Here is an 18,437-nt window from a genome sequence, read left to right on the forward strand (position 1 = left end):
TGCAAGCTCATTCCTTAGATTATTTGGCCCAAAGCAAGCATTTCAGTTGTGAGACCTAGACCAACCAACATCTAACAAAGCTGTCAAACCATTATTATAAACTGAGGTGGCTAGACTGTAGAGAGAGTACAGTGAGTGAGGCACTTGCCCTGCACGTGGCTGATCTGGTTCTATCCCCAGCACTACATATGATCCCAAGCACCCCATTAGGGGGGAACCCTGACCCAGCAGTTCCTGACCACAAGCATGACCAAAAATGAATAAATGAAACCCTTTTTTAACAAGAAATAGAAATTTCAAGCTTCCTACAGGTTATTGTAAGATTAGTCAGCAACATGGGATATGGGCAAAGTATATTTTGGTTTGAAGAATGCTTTATCAAAAAAAATAGGGCCTGAAGGGCTGGAGACATTTACAGCAGGTAGGGCATTTGCCTTGCAAGATTTGATCCCTTGCACCCCCTACGGTCCCCTGAGCCCACCAGGAGTGATCCCTGAGCAAAGGGCCAGGAGTCAGCTATGAGCACAGTCAGGTGTGCCCCCTCTTCCCACAATAAAGAAAATATAGTCCCATGGGGTAGCTCAGTCAGTGGTAAAGCAGAAGGCTCACATAAGATGAGGCCATGAATTGAATCACCAGCACCAAAAACTAAATAAGTAAACCTCCCCCTGCCCTTCCTGAAAAGATGAGGGGGAGCCAGGAGGCTTTTTTCACCTCAATCCTGATTTCCAGACAGCCTCACCACCTTTGAGGATAATCAGGCATTCTGAAATGGAGAATTCTTACTGTCCTAAGCAATTGTTCTGTTTTGTTGCTTTGCCACCAGTAAACACCTATTCCAAGTTTGTATGATGACTGTTCCCACACGGCATCTGAAACATGCTTCACAAGGCTCCCAAGTTTCTAGGTGACAGGCCTGGAAAGATCCAATTGCCTTTTCTTCTTCTCTATTTCCTCTGTGTTTGTGTTTTTGTTTTTTGTTCTAAGAGTAACACCAGGCTAGCTCGGAGCTTACTCCTGGCTCTGTACTCAGGGACCACTCTTGCAGTACTAGGGGCTCCAACTGGGCTCAGCTGTGTACGTACAAAGGCAAGCACCTTAATTCCAGGCACTTGAATTCCTGTATGTTCTCTCTGGCATGGTAAACAATTTCTTTTCTAGGGGGTTGGAACTGATTAGATTCCTAAGAGAAAGGGAGTTGAAAGTGATTTGGTTTTGGAGCCACACCCAGTTGCGTTCAGGGCTTACTCCTGAGCTGAGGGATCACTCGATCACTCTTAGCAGAGTTCAGGAGACAACCCCAGGATGGCCACATGAAATGCAAATACTGTACCTACTCTACTATCTCTTAAATCCATCATCTGTATTTTAATTTTTTTTAACCCCTCTCCCCATGGAAGTAATTTTTAAATGGTACTTTCAAATTTCAGATAGGACTTTGGGGCTCAGGGCTCACTCACTGCACTCAGGGCTCCTTCCTAGCAGTTTGGAGGATCATATGAGATGCCTGGGATTGAACCCAGATTGAAAGCATGCAAGGCAAACGCACCACCTGCTGTATTACCACTCCTCCACCCTTTTTAAAAATGCGCCTATGTTATAACAATATTTGAGAGGCATTTGTCACATGAATGAAAACCCAATCATGCTTATGAACAATTTAGAGCCCACAAAGGCTCTAGAACAATTTTTTTGGCTTTTTTTGAGGATGTGAGGGGGGGAAGGTCACATCTAATGGTGCTCAGGGATTAGTTCTAGCTCTGAATTCAGAAATTACTCCTGGTGGTACTCAGGGGAACCATATGAGATGCCTGGGATTGAACCCTGGTCGGCCCGTGAATGGATGGCAATTGCTCTACCCGCTGTACTATCACTCTGGCTCCTCTAAAACAATCTTTAAATGCAAGAACAAGAGCCAGATAGTTCAATAGATGAGAGGATACCCTTTGCAAGTAGGAGGCTCAGGTTTTGATCCCTAGCACTCGTGATCCCCAGAACAGCATCGAGAGACTGCTGAGCACAAACCCAGAAGTAACCTTCAAGTACCACCCAAAAAACTATTTTAAAAAGTAAACAAATGTTAGAACAAGCACCCAGGTAGTTCATTATCACAGATCTGAGAGACCTTGAGGGAAGAGGCCGAAAAATAATACATCTCACTTTCCCCAATCTCCAAAGACAAACTAACTAGTTCCACCTTTAATTTTAATGTTTTAAAATTAATGTTTTCTTTATTTTTTTTTTTTTGCTTTTTGGGTCCACCTGGCGATTCACAGAGGTTACTCCTGGTTCTGCACTCAGGAATTACCCATGGCAGTGCCCAGGGGACCATATGGGATGCTGGGAATCGAACCCGGGTCAGCCACATGCAAGGCAAATGCCCTACCCGCTGTGCTATTGCTCCAGCCCCAAAATTAATGTTTTCTTTAAATTTAATGTTTTCTACCTTGCTACCCCAAATTAAAAAAAAAAAAAGAAAGAAACCATGAAAAGTTGGTTTTGTTTTTTATTTTTCTTCTTTGGTGCTAGGGATCAAACCCAGAATCTCACGGTTGCAAGGCATATGCTCTACCACTTGAGTTTACCCTGATCCAAAGTTGGGAAAATATTGTTGTTTTTGTTCTGGAGCCACTACTGGCAGTGCTCAGGGGCTACTCCTGGCACAGTGCTCATGTGCCACTCCCAAGTTTGGTGTTCAAGGGCCATTCCTGGCAGTTCTTGGAGGACCATATGCAATGCAAGGGATTGAGCCTGAGCCTTCTACATATAAAGCATGTGCTACAAGTCTGTTTATTTACTCTCTGGCCTCTAAAATAGAGATCAGATAAGAAACAAAGATAACAGGGGGCTGGAGCGATAGCACTGCTGTATCTTGCATGTGGCCAACCCGCGTTCTATTCCCAGCATCCCATGTGGTCCCCCGAGCACCACCAGGAGTAATTCCTGAGTGCAGAGTCAGGAGTAACCCCTCTGCATTGCCCGGTGTGACCCAAAAAGAAAAAAAAAAAAGATGGAGATAGCTAGTTTCCCTTCTAGCCGTGCAGGAGAAAAAAAAAAAACCTATGGAGAACTCATGGAAAACTTCTTGGAAAATTTTAGACAGACTTGAATGAAACAAAGTATGAAACTGGATTAGGTAGGGCATGGAGGCAGAAGAACGCTGGAGTTGGGTGTGAGGACAAGCTAGCTAATTGCCCTGGCTAGAAATGAGGCAATGGCAGAAGTGACTTGGACAAGAGAATGATTGGCAGCCTGCCCACTGGAGCACGTGAAGGAAATCAGATCTGTTACAACTCCCACAGACACTAAGTTTCTAAACAAGGTAATGAAAAAAAGACAGAGCAGGGCAGATCTTGGAAAGAATCAGTCTCTAGCTGTACAAATGAAGAGAGTGCAGCGCAGTAGCATTCGGTGACTTGCATGGGGTCTTATAGTTAGTGGAAGAGCTGGGACCAGTGCCAGATCCAGAGCAAATCCGTTACTGAACAGGATCTGACATTCATGTGACGGATGGACGGGTAGGGGGAGGATGGAAACACAAAATAGTCTTGTCATTCAGGTTTGTCTTGAATTAGGCCCCGTGTAGGATCATGCTTTAAAAAGGCCACGATAGGTGGTAACAGCCAGGAAATTAAGTACAGATGGCTTAAGGATCATCTAAATAGGAAGGAAAAACCCTTCTGAGATTTGGAAATAGACACATGGGTATAAAAGGAGAGCATCATAAGCCATAATCCATGTTTTAAAAATGTCGGAGAGGGAGTACAGCGGGCAGGATGCTTGCCTTGTATATGGCGACATGGCTGCAATCTCTGTACCACATGCCCCCTGAGAGGGCCCAGAGTGATCCCTGAGTGCAGAGCCAAAATAAACCCTGAGCACTGCAGACACATAGGCAAAAACAAACAATGTCATCTACTGGGCAAGAAGAGAGACATTCAAATGTGTACAAGCTCTGCAAGCAGGAGCCCTGGGTTTGGTGTGGTCCCAGAGCACAACTAGAAGTGGCTTCTCAGAACAACTCGGTTTATGGAAGAAAAAAGAATGTCATCACCTTCCCACCAGCATTTGACTTTGTGAAGTTCCCAGAAAGACAAATCAGGAACTTCCATGAAAGATCCTTTATCTGACTTTCCAGTCCTATTTCCAGAACTTACAAAGCCAAGGAGAATGTCTTAGAAACACCTATTTGCATGGCAGAGAGACAGTCCAATTGGTGGAGCACATGCTTTGCATGCAGAAGGCAAGGGTTTGATCCCCAACACTTAGTCTCCCAAGCATAACTGGGACTGACCGTAAGCAGGGAGCCTGGAATACTCCTTGAGCACCAATGGGTGCTCCCAGCTGCCAGAAAAACCCTCTAAGACCTGTGAGCATACTGACTATGGGTACCTCAGACTTCATACCTATGATAGGATGACAGATGAAGAAATCAGGGAGACAAGCAGACTGATTACTGTATCAATTGTGCAGTATTTATGAGAATGAATCTATGTTAAAAATTTAGTTCACATTAAAGTATGAAATATTAAAGTATAAATAAAGCATGAAGGGGAAAAGGGAGCTCAGATAGAGAAGGGAGTACCAAATAAAGGGTGCTGGGAGGATCCTCCCAGGATGGGAGAAGCATGCTGAAAGTAGACTATAGACCGAACATGATTGCCACTCAATGCCTCTTTTGCAAACCACAGCACCCAAAAGGAGAGAGAGAACAAAAGGGAATGCCCTGCCACAGAGGCAGGGTGGGATGGGGGGATGGGGGTGGGAGGGATACTGGAACCTGTGGTGGTGGAAAATGGGCACTGGTGGAGGGATGGGTACTTGATCACTGTATAACTGAAACCCAAGCACAAAAATCTGTAAGTCTACAACTGTACCTCATGGTGTTTCACTAATAAAAATTTTAAATAAATAAATAAAGCATGAATGTTTAAATACACAGAAACACAGTACAAAATAGGTATTTTAAAAAAAAAAATCAAACCTCAGAAGTTTAGTCATGATTTTGAAAGCTAAATAATGACCACAATTAAGTCTAAGGAATAGTCCTGAGGAGGACAATGTGCAAATTTGAAGGGACGTGTGTCTGAATAAAGAGAAAATAGAGAATATCTTAGCCTAAAAGGCTAACCACCACCTTCCATGTTTCAAGGAGAAATCTTTGCCTTTGATTATAGAACTTTACTAAGCAATATGTAGGTGAACAACATCAGCATCACAATGCAACCAAAAATGTAGCTTTCCAGTCAGGCCCCTCCATGAGACAGAGGGAATCACACCAAGTACCTCTTTAGTCACACACTCCTCCTTCTCTTTTATAATTTTCATATACATTCAAGTTTGAGAAGCCCTGGTGTAGTGCCCAATGGCGAAGAGGGTTACTGTACTGTAGTACACGGATAGGAAAATAAAGACGCTAAGTATCTATCACTTCCTGTATATCATATTTTTAGGGGGTGTTGTTTGTTTTGTTTTGGGGCCGCACCTGGCAATGCACTGGGGTTACTTCCAGCTCTGCACTCAAGAACTGTTCCTGGGGGTGCTCAGGGGATCATACGGGATACCGGGGACCAAACATGGGTCAGCCGCATGCAAGGCAAGCACCTTATCTGCTGTACTCTCACTCTGGCCCCCATCTGTATACCATATTACATACTACTCAAACAAACCTCCAAAGTATTTTCACTATCGTAGCATTATAGAGTACCTGGGAACCAAGAGGGCCAGACTCAGTAGCAGCACTGGGAGCATGTACCAAAGGCCAAACCCAGGACTTTGCACATGCATAGCATGTACTCTACCATTTAAACTATCTCCTCCCAGACCCTATCTCAGAAAAAAAAAAATTTTCTTAACTAAATTAATAAAATAACGGATCTCAGTCCCCTGATCCTGAAAGAGCCTCCAGAATGGCAACGTAGGAAAAGATGAGTAAGGAGAGGCTGCTAAAGTCTCAGAGCTGGGACGAATGGAGACCTTACTGGCGCCCGCTCGAGTGAATCGATGAACAATGGAATGACAGTGATACAGTGAATTTAATATTTACTAACAACCACGGGGGGCTGAGACTATAGCTCAGTGACAGAGTTTCTACACTGCATGTATAGTTATGGGTATAATCCCCAGCACCACGGTGGGGGGAAATAGAAAGTAAGAGGGAAAAAAAAAGACAGCATAATCTAAATGCGGGATCTATGCCACTTCCTGAAATAACACAACAAAGCTCTAGGACTTTCAAGCACATGAAATAGAAAACAGCTTCGTTTTTTTGAAAACACCATAATGCTTAGATTTTATTCCATTTCTAACACTGAATTCAGAGCACTTCTCCAGAAGCCTCATTAATTCCTACAGGTTCCTGGGAGCATCATTAAATCCCCCAGGATCCCAAGAAGCAGGTGCTTGGCAAATCTCCAATCTCCAAATGAGATTCAGAGGATGTGGGCCTGAAAATGCAGTTATTTTTCTCCTTGTCCTGTCAGTACATTTTCTCAGACCCAAACTCCCTCACTGAGGCCTCACAGCTGCAGCACACTCAGGCACTGCTCTGAGAAAGACAGGTCAGAGAGGCTGTTATCCCATAAGCACTAGGGATTCCAGCTGTGGAGAAATTAATCTGGTCAGAGTTGGGCAGATCTGGAAATACAGAGAGATTTTAAGGTGGAATCAATTGAGCAAGGAGAGAAGAAAAAGGGGCGAGATAAATCTCCATTCTACGCCTATACACGCCCTCCACTGCAGGGGCAAAAACAAAGAGTGACCAAGGGATTCCTCCAAAAGACCTTTTTTTTCCTTGGTAAGAAAGCAAGAGGGGCTGGATCGATAGCACAGCAGCACAGCGGGTAGGGTGTTAGCCTTGCACGCAGCCAACCCGGGTTCGATTCTCAGCATCCCACACCCCTGAGCACCGCCAGGAGTGATTCCTGAGTGCAAAGCCAGGAGTAACTAACCCCTGTGCATGCCAGGTGTGACCCAAAAAGAAAAAAGAAAGAAAGCAAGAATAGAGAGGGCACTTAGGAAGAGAAACAAGACCAGAAGAATTCCTCTTTTTCTCCCATTATAGAAATAAAGCAGGAAAAAAACAGTACCTATCCAAACAGAATCTTATAGTGGGGCTGGAGAGACAGTATGGCGGTAAAGCCCTGCCAGGAGTAATCAATGAACACAGAGCCAAGAATAAGCTCTGAGCAACAGTGGGTGTGACAACCCCCCCAAAAGAAAAGCCCAAAATCAATTATTTTTTTAAATAATCTTACAGTAAGCAGCACAGCAGGAGGGACACAGGTTTAAAGGTGCTTGCCTTACATGCAGTTAATTCAATCTTTCTCTCAGTTTCTAACTCAATCCCTGGCACCCCACACAGTCCCCCAAGAATAGCCAGGAGTGATCCCACTGCACAGAGCCAAGCAAGCCCTGAAACACTGGGTGTGACCCCAAAACCAAAATAAATAATCTAATGTAGGCAGCTGGGGGGGGGGGGGAGGGCAGAGGAGATAGTCAAGCAGGCGTGAATTTGAGGCTACTTCCAACACACCAGCAGCCAAAGGAAGAAATGGAAAAATCTCTACACCACTCAGCAAGCAAAGCAGTATCATCAGAAGAGAGTCAGAACCCGAAAAGAAAAAAAGAGCCTCAGGATAAGACAAGCCAAGAGTTCCTGTTAGGAAAAAAAAAAGCAGAAAGACAAAAGATAAAAGTGGAGACTGAGCTATAACGAAGATAAAAAGCAGAGGCTGAGAGAGAGTTGCTTCAGTGGCAGAGCACAGGATCATCTATGAGGGGCGGGGTTCGATTCCCTGACATGCACCCCACACCCAACAAAAGGGTAGGCTTTAAAAAGCCCCCCTCGGGAAGTGCCCTAAGAAAACGACTAACAGAGAAAGTGCTGGGTCAAAGGAAGATAAGCATTCACCAGAGGAAAGAAGAGGAAATGGCCCATTGAACAGAGGGAACACCTAAGGGGATCTGTGCGACCAGGAGGAAAGAAAATGTCAAAGAGGGCAGCAGAGAGGCTCAAAAGACGAATCACTCCAGTACACGCCTCAAGGAGAAGGCGGCTCTGAAAGGCCAACCTAGGCTCAATTTAAGGAGTATCTGAATGGGACATCATGTGCCTCCTGTGAATGAGGCCCTGAGTTCTAGCCCGAGACACAGACACACGGACACCGGTGGGCATACCGACGGATACACACACCTGATCCCAGGGACGGTCCCCCAAGCCCACGAGGAATAATCCCTGAGTGTAGGGCCAGGAATTTACCCCAAAAGAAAAAGTAGCTGCACCCCAAGAACGATGCACCCAAAAGAGAAACAGTCTGTTATAAAAAATGGGTCTGCCACAAGTAATAGAGTAGTTCAACCGGGGCACTCGTGAAAAGGGTGCACCCCAAGCGCAGTGATTGGAAAAGGGAGTGAATTCTCTTGTCAATGAAACTGAAATTGTACCCCTACTTTATGATGGTGGACACAGAAAAATCAATGACAACAAAAAGGGAATGGTCTACGAATTAAAAAACAACAAAACAAAACAAAAAACAAGAAAGCATGGTGTCAGATTTGGGGTCTGGAAAGCAGGATTCTTCCATGGACGTAAGCAACCCCGAACTTTCGTTTGAGATTTCAGGCACACGTTCTTGAGGTGAACCCCCAAATCAGAAAGGGAGCGCTCAGATTGGAGGTGCGAAAAGGGAGTGTCCGCCCAGCTTGGGAGGCGAGGCGAAAAGGGATACGGACCTCAACTCCGGGAGGTCTGGGGGGGCGGGGGGAGGCTTGGAAACTGAGGCACAACCCCAGGGCTGGAACCGAACAAACGGGGGCACCTCCCACATTTTTCAAAACTACAGAGAAAGAGGACACTCCCACAGTCGGGGGCCCAGGAAAGGGGTGTGCGCCTCGGAATAGAATAAAAGCGTCAATAAAAGAAAACGCATTCCGGGAGGAAAGGACGCGGCGGGCGCGGGCGGGGGCGGGGGCGCTCCCCGCGACCACGCAGCTCCGGCCCGAGCCTCCCCCCCACCCCCCACCCGGCCAGCCCCGCGCCCCGGGCCCGCACCCTGCGGCCCAGCCCCTCGGGCGGCGCCCATTGGCCGCCGCCGCCGCCACTCCCGCGGGCGGCCCTGGGGATTGGGCCCCGCTCGCACGCCCGCCACGCTCTCGGCAGCGGTCCCCGGGCCTCCCTCCCGGCCGGGCGAGCGGGGCCAGGCGGGGAGCGCGGCCGAGCGGGGCACCGAGCGGCCGCGCCGTCCGGCCCCGTCCCCGCCCGCCCGCCCGCACGGCGCGCGCGCGCGCGTGGCGCGGGCCGACCCCACCGCGCCCCGGCCGGCCGGCGGCGCCTCGCCGCGAGCTCACCTCACAGCCCCGCTCCGGCGGCGCCGCTCCAGGACCAACCGACAGAAGGACTCTGCGTGCTGCGCACCACGTGACCCCGGGGACGCGCCCAGCGTCTCCCCCGCGCCCTCCCCACACACACGCACCCTCGCCACCACCGAGTGACGCAGCGCCCCAACGGCCCCGCCCCCGGGGCCCGCCCCTCCCGGTCACCCTGGCGACCACGCGGGCGGGCCACGCCCACTGCGCTGACGCGCGGGAACCCAGCGGGCGCCGGGGTCCCGGAGCGCGGGGCCGCCGCGCACCCCGAGGCCGCCCGCCGCCCGCCGCCCGCCGCCCGGGCCTGCTCGTTCCGCCTCCTCCGTGCCCCGCGGAGGCGCTCGCGGCTCGCCGGGCCACTGCCGACCCTCGCGTCACGGGCCCCCGTCGCGTCTCTCACCTCCCGACGGCGGCCCCCCTCCCCCTTCTCCTCGCCGCCTCCCATCCATTCGTCCCGCAGAGGCAGTGGGAGCTCTTCGAGGGTCGCCGTTCCCCCACGGTTCTCCGGGTTAAGATCGAGATCTGCACTGTAACCTCTCTACCCGGCTATTCAGAACCAGGACCTAACCTGCCTCTCTCCCCTTCTCACACACCCGCCTTCGCCGTCGCTTTGAGTCCTGCAACCGGGCGGGTTTCTAACCGCCTCAGGGCCTTTGCACTCACTCGCTCCTCCACTTTGCCTCCTTAACTCCTAGGAAAGAATTCTAGTTGCTGAGGAGCTATTCTGTGCATCTGGGGACCAAGGTCGAAGATGGGAGCCACCCCAGAAGGGTCTGAAACGTTTCTCAAGCTGGGACCTTGTCAGTGTCGGGGAGAAGAGCTAAACACTTAAGAGGATAATAATAACGACTCTACATTGGAGAGAAAGGACAACTAGATATTGCACTTCTTAAAGTGTAAATCTAATTATCATAGCCCCATTTAAAATCTTTCTCTTCAGGGGGCTAGAGCTATAGTGCATGCAACGGTTAGGGTGCCTGCCTTGCACACCCTGGTTCCATCTCTGGAATCCCAGATGCTCCCCCAGGATTACCTGGAGTAATTCCTACTTGCAGAGCCAGAAGTACTGAGCACCAGGTGTGGCTCAAAAACAAGAAACAAAAAATCTCTCTCTTCATCCAGGCTCTCTTAGAGTTCAGCAGCTTATATGATTCTTTACTAGCTCTTTCCAGCTGCAGATCCATCCATCAGGCTGTTGCTTGTTTGCAAACCTGACTCTGTTATTCTGTCGGTTTCAATTTTTAATATACTCAGTAAGATCCTTTTTTTTTCTTTTCCTTTTTTTTTCCCCATTGTTTATTTTGGGTCTACATCTGGTGGTGCTCAGGGGTTACTCCTGGCTCTATGTTCAGGACCGACTCTTGACAGTAGTCTGGAAACCATATGGAGTGCCAGGGATGGAACTCAGGTTGTCTGTGTGCAAGGCAAGCACATTACAGTGGTACCACTGTTCTGACCCCCAGAGACCCCTTTTCACTACATACTGACATACCTTTACCTTATCAGTTCTTCATTTTCAACAGACCAGCATGGAGCCAAATTATTTCACTCATTCTCTTGGTTGCATTTGTTTCTCAAATTAAAGTTAGGGAATAGTTTGTATCTATTGAATTAAAACTTGCCAAATATAAAAAATAAAAATAAATAAAACTTGCCAAATATAGAAGCTCAATGTGTGTCTGCTGAAAGAAGAAAAATAAAAGAGAATATTTGGAGTGAAAAAAATTATTAACAGCTTACAAGCCAGAGCGATAGTACAGCGAGTTGGGCAGTTGCCTGGGTTCCATCCCCAGCATCCTATCTGGTTGCTCAAGCTCTCCATGAGCACAGAGCCAGGAACATGCCCTGAACACTGTCACTGCCTGTGGCCCAAAAACAAACCAAAAAATGATGATAGCTCAAAGGGCTGGAGTATATGCCTTGCACGTGGAGGCTCAGGATTCAATTCCCAGCACTATATTGTCCCCTAAACTATGCATAAAGTCATCCTGCTTGGGAGCTGTCACCATCAGAAAGGAATTTAAAAAAATTGTAGATTATTCTCTAGTGATCGAAGTCCATAGAAGACATGCTTTTCAAATCAGGGTTGAAGACTAAAGAGGGTGTTTCTTCAGCAGAGTCAGGTAAAGGCAGTGCTTCAGAAGAGCTTCTGGGAAGCCAGAGACAAAAGCATTAATTGTGCTTTCTTTGGTAACACATAAATGAAAATCTACCAAAGAAGATTAAGGGCTGGAGAGATAGTACAGTGGGTAAGGCACTTGCCTTGTACATAGCTAACCCAGGATCAATCCGTGGCATCCCATATGATCCCCTCAGCTCCACCTGAAATGAGTACTGCCAGGTGTGGCCCAAAAAAAACAAAAATTTAGGGCCTGCTCTCAAGAAGATCACAGACTGCTAAAGAAATTGCCATAATTTATCAGGTGATATTCTTTTTAGTTGCAAGTACAAGCACTGACACTGTTGCAAGGACAAGCAAAGCAGAAAATCAGTACAAGTACATTGGGGGCTCACAGCATCCTCAGGGGACAGGTGCATATGACTGGAAAACAAGTGGGCACAAAAGTCATTTTACCAAGAAGGAAGCCGCAGCTGCTGCCAGCAGTAATACACACCACAGCTGGGATTCAATCCACATATTCTTTTGGCTTTGAGTCACTCACTCATGAGACAGTGTTGGGTAGGAGCTGTTGTTGATTGGTCAACCTCAAGTCACACGGATTAGTTCAGTTGTCCAGAGAAGAAAAAGAGCAGCCGGCCCCTAAACTTATGCCACAAATGGGAAAAGAGCAGAGGACTGATGCTGGCCAGAAAAACTGGACGAGATACAGCTCTGAATAGAGTTAAATACTTTCTTTTAAAAAACTTACAGAAATGTGGCTTGCCACATTCTGAATTGGGCACACCCTCTGCCAGTGACAGAACTTGAGTTTTGCAAAGTTTGTCAAGTTTTGCAAAGCTCTAAAGCCCAGGTTTTTACACTGATACATAACGAATGGCTGCTGAAAAAATACTTGTTAAGGCCCCAGAGAGAGATCCTATACTTGAGTATATTGCTATCATGTACAAGATCCCAAGTTTGATCTCTAACACTACGTGTCCCATATAACATTAGTAGGTGTAGCCCTGGTGGCCTCTGAGTAGTCCCCATAAAATATATTTGGAGCACCAGTAATTCTCAACCAACCGGGCCAGTTGAATGAAGGGGCCTGAGAAGCTGATGCTTTTAGGGTCCCATGGTGCCAAGATTACCTGGGCCACCCCAGTGGTGCTCAGGAACCTACCTCCAGGGCTGCACCTGGCTATGCTCAGGGAACCATGTGGTGCAGGGGATCAAACCCAGATCAGGTGCATGCTAACCATACATAACAGTTATACAATTTCCCATTCTCCAAATTAATCTCTTTTTCTCGTTTGTTTATTTAGGCCACACCCCGCAATGATCAGGGGTTACTTCTAGCTCTGTACTCAGAAATTAATCCACACTCAGGTGTTCAGGGAACCATATGGGGTGTTGGGGAACAAACTTGGGTCAGCCAAGTGGGTAAGGCAAGTGCCCTACCCACTGTACTATTTCTCCAGCACCAAGTGAGATGTGTTGTGGGCACTCAGCTACACTGTAACCATAACCATGTGCCTCAACTAAGACTGTGAGCCCCCAGCAAGCATGTATGAAAATAAAAGTCGAGTAGACCTTGGCAAGCATCATGGTCAAAAGTATGCAAGGACTACCACTTGATGTGTGAGCCCCCACTGTGCATCAGAGCTAAATGATGCAAACACCACAGCAAGCTTGCAGTAGGTACAACCCCTCATGATCGCAGAACAGGAAAATTTCCCTTGGATAAAAAGCAGAACTAAGAGAGACAAGACATTCAATTAGGAAACTGATCTTTCTCAATCCTTATCCTTAAAACCGTGATAGCCTCTCCTTACACAGCCCCAAGGCATTTGCAATAAGACGTTTCTTTCTTCTGTCAAGTGAGAAAAGAAAACACAGAAAAGCAAATCCCTAGCAGTGACTCAAACCCAAAGACTCCAGAGTACTCAGAATATAAGCAAACGTGAGTCTGTGAGAGTCCAAAGCAGGAACTAGGTCTGATCTGCAGCACAAGGCTGAATGTGAGAACTCAGGAAGCCAGAAACCACATTCGGGCAGTATCTGAGAGCTCCAAGCAGCGCCACAAGGCAGACACCAGAGGCCCAGAGCGGGGCAGGCAGAATCTTGGCCAGGGCTGAGTCTCTGGAGTCTGGGCCTGGGTTCTCCAAGAGGGGGAGGAGAGTTAAGTAGGAGTTCAAATGTGTTTCCGGCATTTTGCAAGACTTTGAGAGCAAAAGAAAGTGGAGAAATGAACAGTGTCTGTTTCAAGCCACTAAAAAGATGAATAAAATCCACATGAATCACTTCAAGGGCAGAGACTATGTTTTGTTTTTCATTTGTCCCTTGGGAGTCCCAGTACTAGCACTATTTCCTATAATTTAAGCAAATCTAATTCAGTGTGTGTGTGTGTGTGTGTGTGTGTGTGTGTGTGTGTGCATTGAAACTCACTCCAGCCCAGAGATAAAGAAAAAGGGGTGGAGTTAGCCTGGAGGACTAAGAATGAAAGTTATAAAGAGGACTATTAAACTGTCTCTAGGGACTAAAGATATAGTGCAGGAGTTAAGACACTTTCTGCACTTAGAGGTCACTCCTAGGGAGCTAAGGGGATCATATGGGGATATCGAACCTGGGTCTGCTGAATGCAAAGCAAGCACTCTACCCACTGCACTAGCACTCTGCCCTGCCGTGTTGGCTCTTAATCTGGGGTTCCTGCTTGCAACGCATGTGCTTCAGTTCTTTTTGTTTTCTTTTTTTTTTTCTTTTTTGGGTCACACCCAGCGATGCACAGGGTTACTCCTGGCTTATGCACTCAGAAATTACTCCTGGCGGTGCTCAGAGGACCATATGGGATGCTGGGAATCGAACCCGGGTCTGCCGCATGCAAGGCAAACACTCTACCCGCTGTGCTATTGCGCCAGTCCCCCGTGCTTCAGTTCTTTCAACTATCTCCCTCACCCTTACCCTGTGTCTTGGATTTGGGATGTTATTTCTTTTGCGGTTTTTTGTTTTGTTTTGTTTTTCTTTTTGGGTCACACCTAGCGATGCACAGGGGTTACTCCTGGCTCTGCACTCAGGAATCACCTCTGGCAGTGCTCAGGGGACCATATGGGATGCTGGGAATCGAACCCGGGTTGGCCGCATGCAAGGCAAATGTCCTACCCGCTGTGCTATTGCTCCAGCCCCTCTTTTGGGGTTTTTTGAGCCATACCCTGCGGTTCTCAACAGCTACTCCTGGCTCAATGCTCTGGAGTCTCTCCTGGTAATAGCTCAGGGAACTATGTGGCCCCAGGAATCCAACCTGGGTCTCCTGCATATACACTCACCACCAACCTACTGTCTAACTCCCTCACCCCCAACTTGGTTTCATTTATTCATTTTTAGTGAAACTATGCCAGGTGGTGCTCAGAGCTTAATCCTGGTTCTGCATTCAGCAATCATCCCTGATAGGGCTCAGGGACCCTATGGAGCACTGCAGATTAAAGTTGTGTTGGCTGCATGCAAGGAAATCACCCTACGTTTGTATTATCCAGGTCCCCCACCCTGTTTTTGTTCCCCCAGCATCAGGAGCTTCATTGAAAAGGGAGGAAGCCAGTCCAACCCCCAACTTCTCTCCCAGGTGTCAGGACCAGAGCCTCAGGGTAGGACAATCTCTATCCCACAGCCCGAAAGACCCTCCCTATTTTTTTTTCCAAAAAGATATATTAAGGGGCCAGAGTGATAGTACAGCGGGTAGGGTATGAGGCTGACCCTGCATGAGGCTGATCCAAGTTCGATTCCTGGCATCCCATATGGTCCCCTAAGTACGGCCAGGAATAATTTCTCAGTGCAGAGCTAGGAGTAACCCCTGACCACTGCCAGATGTCACCCAAAAAGAAAGATATATTTAAATGATTATATTAAAATGATCCTCATTTTATCTTGTTTGGTTTTTATAGGCAACACCTGGCAATGCTCAGGGGTTACTCTTGGCTCCGCACTCCTTCCTGGCAATGTTCAGGGGAACAGATGGGGTGCTAGGGATCGAACCCAGTTTGGCCTCATACAAAGCAAGTGACTTACAACTATGCTATCCCTCTGTTGCCAAAATGATCCTGTATGTGTTTTCTAAAGGCCAGCAGCTCTCTATCTCTCTTGCTGCCTGCGTTCAGTAGTCTCGGGCCGCTTCCCCCACCCCAGGGAGGTCGATGGTGATGGGCAGGTGAAGGAGGGAACGAGGGCCAGGCTGGTTGGTATCAATTGTAGTTTATTCCAATCTCCACTCCCCTTTTGCTTCTCTCTCTCGAGCCCGAGCCCCCTTCAGTCTCCTTCTTGCTTCCCCTTGCCCCACACTCTGCATTCTCCTTCAGCCTCTGGATCTGACTCTGCCCCTCCGCTCTTAGTCTTAGTTTATACAGCAATCACATAGGGTGGTGACACAAAGGTGGGTTGAACATTAACAAATTAACAAAAGGGTAAAACCACTACTCCAGATTAACTCAAGGATAAAATCTCATCTAAGGAGATTACTCCAGATAACTAGGAGATGGTGGGATCCCAACGACGGTGTGTTCTTTCCTCAGTTGAAGTAAATCTACTTCTAATATTTCTAGCAACATCATTCTGTATGAGGACAGTAAGAGATATAAACTTAAAGTTTGGTTCTTCCTGAGAACATCTCACTATATATTCCTCAGTCCTCAGGCCAGGTTAGTCTTCCTAACCCCAACAGGGTCCTAGTCTCATCTTTACTTTTGGATCATGACAGCATTTGTCCATGATCATGCCCTCAATTTATAGTTGAGTATCGTGGTGCTTTGGCCTGGCCCATTTTGATGCAAGGGTAGCTCACAACTTGCCCTGGGTCCATTCAGTCCCTCTTCGGGACCCTGCTTTTGGGGTGCTAAGAACTAAGGGCAACTGAGTCAAGAAGGAAGATGCCCAGGAGTAAATATTATTCAAAGTCAATCAACTACCAAGTTACAAAGCATAATATTAACTGTCTTCCTGTGTCCATACAGAAAGGACATTGCTTTAAGATAAACTCTATAAAAGACATAGAAAAGCAATATTTAACTTACAATTCAAGTTCAATGTCCTAAAAGGATCTGATCTTACAGAATCTGATTAGGGAAAAGGTGATTAACTGGCTGGGGAGGAGAGCACAGAGAAGAGTTTATAGATAAACAGAGGAATTGGGAGCGACTAGAGCATTGTGATGGGTTTAACCCAATAAACCTAAGCTCCCTGTGGCAAGGGAGAAAGGACAAACCAACATTATCCTACAATCCTGATTTTAGTGTAGGGAGAAATAACCTTAATATGTGAAAAGTACGTCATTACATAAAATGTAAATTCAACAACATAAAAAATGATACTGGGGCTGGAGCAATAGCACAGCGGGTAGGGCGTGTGCCTTGCATGCGGCCGACCCGGGTTTGATTCCCAGCATCCCATATGTTCCCTGAGCACTGCCATGGGTAATTCCTGAGTGCAGAGCCAGGAGTAACTCTGTGCATTGCCGGGTGTGACCCCCAAAACACAAACAAACAAACAGAAAAAAAGATACTCCATCCATGATGTATAGATACATCCATGATGTATCTATATAGATATAGATATATCCTTTATATGGGGTATATGGAAATGAAAAGGGACATGGAAACAAAGACTAACTTAAGGTGTTTGCCTTGCATAAGGCAGACCTGGTTCCCTGTTGACAAAAACAAGCATTTATTTTGTTTCTAATGTATATAAAGAATGTTGTAATAAGTAACCCACAAACTGATAATAATTAACAATGTTTCTAATTGTTATAAACTGTGATTGAATAAACAGTAAATAGTAAACTCAAAAAAAGGAGGCAGCCTGAGATGCAGAACACATGTGTCAGGTTGTGAATTCCATGGGGGAGGGAACCCGTACTTCTGTTAAAGCAAGCTATGTGACAAAATGTAGCTATGATTGAGTATATCAGCATAATTATGTTCTTTTAAGGTTAGTAAAAGAGGTGGGGGCTTGAAAATGATGAAGAATGTGATAATTGCAGCCTCAACAGCTTACATTTCTCTGAACTTCTCCCTGCTGGCTCACAGACCTAAAGGTGCTCCTTTTTCTCCCTTGCCCACATTCTTTTTTTCTTTTATCTTTTTTTTTTTGGGGAGGGGTCACACCCAGCGATGCACAGGGGTTATTCCTGGTTCATGCACTCAGGAATTACTCCTAGCAGTGCTCAGGGGACCATATGGGATGCTGGGAATCGAACACAGATCGACTGCGTGCAAGGCAAACGCCTGACCCTCTGTGCTATAGCTCCAGCCCCCTTACCCACTTCCTTGCATTTCAAATGTCACCTCTTTGACTTCATCTTACCCAAGACAGCCCACAGTTCCCTCAGGATTCGAAGAGTATCTGACGTCCAATCTGGACTCCTGATCCAGGCTCTAAACAGCAACATTAAAGAATGGCTTTGATTGACAACTAAGAAGAAACAGGTTCCTTTATATTTTATTCCAATCATTCTGGGTTTTTTTTGTTGTTGTTGTTTGTTTGTTTGCATGTTTGGCTTTTTTGGCAATGCTCAGAGCTTATTCCTGGTTCTGCATTCAGGAATTACTTCTGCCAGTGCTCTGGAGACCATATGGGATGCCAGGGATCACACCTGGTTGGCCTGTGCAAGGCAAACGCCCTATCTGCTGTACTATCTCTCTGGCCTGAAAATAGGACTTTTGATCAAAGATGACAACACTATTTATTCTCTATTTTCACTTCATATGGGGAGAACCTAATTCCCAGGAGGTTAAACTAGACATTAATTATTTTGGCTGCCTTTTTGAGTTGGAATTTAAAGTTTTATTTATTTGTTTTGTGTTTTTGAACTACACTCTTAAGTGCTCAAGGATTACTCCTGGTTCTGCACTCTTGGTGGTGCTTAGGGGACTCTATGGAGTATCAGGGATCAAACCCAGGTAGGCCATATGCAAGGCATACCCAT

The 18,437-nt window shown here is 46.8% G+C and overlaps 1 protein-coding gene across 3 annotated transcripts in view; it reads right to left on the reverse strand.

Moving 5' to 3' along the window:
* The window catches only part of PHF20 (PHD finger protein 20), a 108,642-nt gene extending 99,162 nt beyond the window's left edge, over window positions 1–9,480 (reverse strand). For all 3 annotated transcript variants that reach the window (XM_056121154.1, XM_056121152.1, XM_056121151.1), the window contains exon 1: window positions 9,349–9,480. The gene's annotated coding sequence lies outside the window, so the exon portion shown is untranslated. The remainder of the gene's footprint in view (window positions 1–9,348) is intronic.
* Window positions 9,481–18,437: the final 8,957 nt, after the last annotated feature.

This window comes from Sorex fumeus, unplaced genomic scaffold, assembly GCF_029834395.1.
Source record: "Sorex fumeus unplaced genomic scaffold, SorFum_2.1 ptg000044l, whole genome shotgun sequence".
NCBI lineage: Eukaryota > Metazoa > Chordata > Mammalia > Eulipotyphla > Soricidae > Sorex > Sorex fumeus.